Source organism: Lipophrys pholis (assembly GCF_963383615.2).
Source record: "Lipophrys pholis genome assembly, chromosome: 12".
Lineage (NCBI taxonomy): Eukaryota > Metazoa > Chordata > Actinopteri > Blenniiformes > Blenniidae > Lipophrys > Lipophrys pholis.
In genome coordinates, this window is record NC_137641.1 from 16,609,143 (window position 1) to 16,615,210 (window position 6,068).

A 6,068-nucleotide genomic window follows, 5' to 3' on the forward strand; every position below is an offset into this window, starting at 1 on the left:
CAGTTTTTTTTTTTTCGGATACGTGGCAGGTATTGGAAAATAGCATTCTCCAAACAGCAGAAAATCTTCACGAATGTGTCACGTTAATCTGCTCAAGCCATACTATTCCCGTGGTGGTCCGGTCCCGGAGAATAGTATTGCTGGTGCCGCACTCACCGTCCACTCCTTGTCCTCAGGTCGACAGTCTCCTGTGGGTTGGGAGGAGGTAGCGGTGATGGGGCCAGACGATCCAATGTTGAGTGGTAGGCTTAAAAATTCTGAGACTGTGCAGCCTGCGGTCACTGTTCAGCCACTTGTCCTCTGAACAGGGCGCACAACGAGCTGAACGTATTGGCACTTGTCCGGAATTGTTCAGAGATACCCAGAGATCAAACAGCGTTTTTATCGATGCGCGCCCCCAAAGCTTAAAACTGTGGAAGCTGAGGTCCAGTACATGATGGAGAGTCAGATTGCGGTTCTCTCATCTTCCAGCTGGGCGTCGCCGAGTCTGCTGGTGGAAAAAGGTTATTGGCAAGTGCCTTTGTCCAATCGTGAAACCAAACCAAAGTTTGCTATATCTACATCAGTACATAAGGGGATTGGATGACAAGCCTCTGGAAGACGCTGAGATTCGTAACAGGGTCAGATGTCATCTGCTTTAAACCAATAGAAATCACATTCACAGCCTTGGAAGGGCTAGCACGGCGGCCGATAGCACACACTTGTGGCCTAACTTTGGAGCTTCCATCCACATACAACAGCTATCCAGAGCTCCGAGCTGAAATGGAGGCAATGTTGTCCAGCAACTTCTACGCAATGGACATTGCGTAGAAGTGCCGGGCTAACTCACGTGTACCCACTGAGCAAAGAGTGGTCCAAAACACATCTGTAAGACATCATCTCCATACCTCCACAAGACGTCTTCAGGGAAGCAGAAGCACAGTTGTTTTGTACGTCTTTCCTGGATATTGCATGGAGGTCCTGTCTGGATGTCATCATCGATGAAAAAGTTAATTGTGACTTTACCATGAATCTAACCTGCACCTCCTGCATGACAGCCAAGACTTCTACCACTGGACCACTATGTGCATCCTACTGTAGGTATCACTGAGCCTTACAAAACTCTCATAAGTGTGACACTTATATCTGGGATACTTACTAAAGTATTTTGAGAATCAATGTTGCCTGGTACACACTAGTGTTCTATTTATTTACCCAGTGATGTAGTCTTGTTGCATTATTTATCTATTTATCTATCTATTTATTTATTTGCATTACTTGCTCGAGGCAACCTTTTAATTGCCTTTTATTTTGACTATTACGGTGACTGTCAAAATAAAACCACCAAGTTGGATTGTTATTATGGTGAGATAATGAGCACCGCTCTGCAGTGGAGAGTCTTCAGACTTCAATGACATTACTGCCGATGCTTCACTTTCCCTCCGTCAGTTATGAATGAATCTATTCAATGAAGACAGACTATTTAATTGAGCTTGACTACTTATATTGTACTGTTCACTGCGTGCATTTAAAAAATAAAATTAAACAGCACCCACTAGTGGCCTGACATGCAAACCACCAGACATTTTCAGCAGCATTTCTGTGTGTGTGTGTGTGTGTGTGTGTGTGTGTGTGTGTGTGTGTGTGTGTGTGTGTGTGTGTGTGTGTGTGTGTGTGTGTGTGTGTGTGTGTGTGCGCGCGCGCGCGCAGGGGTGGGTCTTTTTAAAAACATTGCTGTCTGAATGTTAAACTTTTCTGAATTGAGAATAGAAAACAGATGTATTTTTCTTAGCAGGATGTACTTTTCTACACATACACATAAAAGTGGATACAATGAAGGCCGCTCCAGTTTCCACTGTACTTCACTCTGGCTCTGACTGAACCCTCTTCGAGGCTGGTTTTGACATCCCTGTGACGTGTTCCTCTCGGTTTTTACATTTTGGTCAGGATTTCTGTTCATATATTTATGACTGCTTTCGCCTTTCAATAGTGTAACTTCCTAGAAACCTTACCACAGTATCACTATTGATTGTGCTGAAAAAATACCCGAAAATGTTACATGGTGGTTTCTCTCTTGAAGGACGACTAATCAAACTTGAATCTTTGTTTTAATTAGTGAATTTACAGGGTTCTTAACATTTTACATGAATATATTACAGATGATTTGACGTGGTTATTTCTTTTGCAGTGATCGGTGATGGCTGATTTAGCATTTTTTGTTCCGCTGTGTCTTTTTGTGATCTTCTGAGTCGTCCTACTGTTTCTTTTTCACATTCTGATTGATGTTCTTTCTTTCTTATTTTTAAGGATTTGGCCGTTTCACCAATTTATGTTCTGTTGCATGACTTACATTGGATTTCATATATTACGTGAGGAAGGCTGCAGCTTAAAAAGAAACATAAATCTACTGAAATAGGAGAAAAAAGCTAAATTTCAAATAAAATGTAAACTTACCATAAAAATACAAACTGATTTGAGTCATATTCAAGATGCCAAAATGTGACATTAAAAGAGAGGGAAACCTTTGTCGGTCCAGTAAATCGAAAAGTATTTGCTAATTCAAATTGATTCAGAGGCGACTGACAAAATGACAATAAAACAAAATGAGTGGGGACAAAGAAACAGAACAAGATGATAAACATTAAATGCTTTTTAGAATGAAGTGAAAACAGATAAAAACACATTCAAGCTGCCAAATACTAGTGAGTAATTACTAATATATAAAGCTCAAATGATAAATTCAAGACAGAAATTATCATTGAAATCAGAAAAATCTGCAAAACTGAATTTAAATGAAAAATAGAAAGTATCAAATTTAGTTAAACAACCACTTTGAAAAACGTCATAGAAACCGCACAAAGTGTTGCAAAAGAAGGTGAAACACTGAGTGTAGACACTCATATCGCTGGATAAATGGGGTGCAGGCGTGTGATGATCTGTTTGAAATAAATCCATCTAAAATCTGAAAACCTGCACAGAGAAAGGCCTCCAGACAGACTCACACTGGGGAAAATCTTTCTGTAAAGCAAGATAAATCTGACCATGACATCATGCCACACAATGTTTCTCGTTGCAGTGACAGGAAGGCCTGTACAATACCAGAAAAATGCCCTTTTGTAATGTCAACAAATTTCCATGAGGGCTCAGATCTCAAGTTTCTCTTTGCTCCGTCTCATATTAAAGTATGGTCAATGCAACAGGATGTGCACTCTCAGAACCAGATGTTTCTCCTCTGTCCGGGTTGTTGTCGGCTGTATTGTAAAAGCAGAATCTCTGTTCATTGATCCTGGCAAGGACTGAGCAGCCGACGAGGTGCCTCGGCCTTCGGATAGATTCGCCACCCACAGGGGCACTTCAGATTCTTTATCTCTTTCAGAGAAAGTAAAGCCCACCGCAGAAAAGAGACGTACTGCATTACGGATCTGCAGCTCGCTAAGAGAGGCTGGAACCCGAGCAACGCCATCAAGAGACGAGCCCAAGAGGAACGACGATGGAAATCGCTCGACCAAGACACTTGTGCAGCCAGAGTTGGAGCCATCAAAACTGCCAACCGCAGTATCTTATTAGACTGAGTGAAGCTGTCAATTCACTCGCAGGCTCTGCTTTCTGACCCACTTCACCTGTCAGGCCTTTCAGACCCAGTAATTGACGTTTGTCAGGAGGAGATCCGGCTGAGTCTCTGTCAAAAGTGCAGCCCTGCTGGCCCGGGTGCCTGACCCGCAGACAGCACACTAAAGCAAAGCAGATGGGAGGGAAAGACACCCATACCCATCAGAAAGGACAATAATCAGCTACTCCACATCCCTGGGTTACCCCAAAAAATACACCTGGGCTGACTTTGTAGAAATGTCTTTAGTTTTGAGGGGTCCGTTTACAAGGCACCAGTGTGCGGATGCACTGTAATCCGCTCATCTCTGCCGGAGACTGCAGAGCCTGTTACTGCACATGCGCTAATCTCCCCCTCCCTCCTGCTCATTCAGTTTTAAACAAACATGGCGGCCGTAGTGGCATGACTCACTGTCCGTATTCTAGTTTTATCGTCCATATCAATAGTTTTATAGTTGAGACTCACCCCTGATAGCATACGATGCGTCATCAGTCCATGCGGATGTCGGGTGCTCTCCATTTTCTTCACGTTTATAGTTCGCTGCACACACATCTGTGTAGTTTCATTACAAAATCAAGCAACAGCGCCCTCCAGTGGCCCGGCATACTAACTCCATCGTTGTCTCTGTGTCCGCTGCTGCAGTTTAAACACACTCCTTTTTTTTTAGCGGATTAGGTGTTGTCACGTGAAACGTTGTCGTGTAAACAGGGCCTAAATTAGACAAATTACAACAGTAATCTGATGATTATGACAACCAAGCATGAACATCATTAGAAGTAGTTCATCTTCGTCTTTGTCTTCTTCCAGTGAGTTTATACTATTCCCACCGCTCAGGAAAGAAAGAAGGAAAGCGGAGATCAGATCAATGTCTATTGTGAGGATCAATCTCACATGATAATCCAGACAATAGTCACAAGATTTTGCTTGAAAACATCCAGAGTAAGGAGAAGGGAGTCTTATGTATTATATATCTTAAGTATTTTCAACAGATAAGATATGACCCCACCCATCGACCCCCACCCCTAGAAGCAATGAAGGAAAGGAAGTATTGATAAATAGGCTCAAGCTGTGGTAGAGGATAGAGAGAGGATTGGGTTATCTGTTTTTGTGAGATTTGTGCACAAGTAATCATTTGTGTCTCAGTGTTGCTCCCCGGGGGGCAGAAGAGAACTTTTGAGGGGATTTCAATAATAACGAAGCAGATAATAACTCAGAATTTGGGTTTTCATGTATGAGGCCTTGCTGCTGGGCAGCACGGTGTCTAGTGATCACAGCCCTCGCCTAATAGCAAGAACATCTGTGGTTTGAGTTCGATAGAGGCTGGATGGTCTTTCTGTGTGGAGTTTGCATGGTCTCCTTGTGTGTGTGTGGGTCCACCACCAGTCCGGTGACAGGTTATGTCTATGTGTATGAGGTTAACTTGTGACTTTAACTTGCCTGCAAATGTGAATGTGAGAGTGTATTCATGTTTGTCTCTCTGATGGATTTTTGATCTGTTCAAGTCAGTCCAGCTACAACAGACTGGACTAAATCCAACCTGCACTGGATGGGGAACATGTGCTTGTTTGTGCATTTGGTGGACAGAAGGTCACTTTCAGTCCAGTCTCAAGTGTGCAACTCAGCCTTCTGAGAGTTAGTGGACTTCCCGCATGCTTGAGCTGCTGTATGAAAGAGCCAAGCCCGACAACAAGACTTTCTTGTTGCGATGTTTTCCCCCATGACTGGAGCCCTTCAGCCCTGCGCATAAATTACAGCTCCTAATTTTAGAAAGTGGCAGACAATGCACATTAGGGAGAGTAATTCAGTAAGCGGTATCTGTTTACAGCAACACGTGATTTCCATGATATCAATGCTTTATCCCCATGGAGACTAAAAATATTTCCTGCTGCTCTGGTACAGCCTGTTGTTTTTGAGGCAGCTGTGGCTCAGTAGTTTAATCGGAGGGGTGCAGGTCCAACCCCTCATCTCCCCCTGTCCACATGTTGAAGTGTCCTTGAGCAAGGTACTGAACCCCAAACGGCTCCCATTGAATCGATAGTGTGCCTCACTTGGCAGCCACATTGATTGGTTAAGGGGCACTAGTGGCCTCGAGGCTGGAGGAGCAGACTGGTTGTTCGCAGGTTCAATTCCCACAATGGACAGGTCCCCACTGTGCATCTCTGAGCAAGACCTTTGACCCCCACAGCTCCCCAGAGCACCTAATGTGGCTGCCGACCACATTGTGGAAATAGATTGGGGAAATGCAGCAAAAGGAATTTTTCCAAGAGGATTAATAAAGTATGATTAGTTCGTTAATTACAATTAATACCACACTGTCAGCCAAAGCCATTTTCTTTGCATATGGTCACAGCTTAATAAGTTCTCTAATTATTGAAAAATAAACAGTTGGATGACTGCATAATGTTATTATATGCCCCATCAACAATATCTCTTCTATAGTTTTCACATTAAATAAAGCAGTGATTCCATAAATCTGATCAGC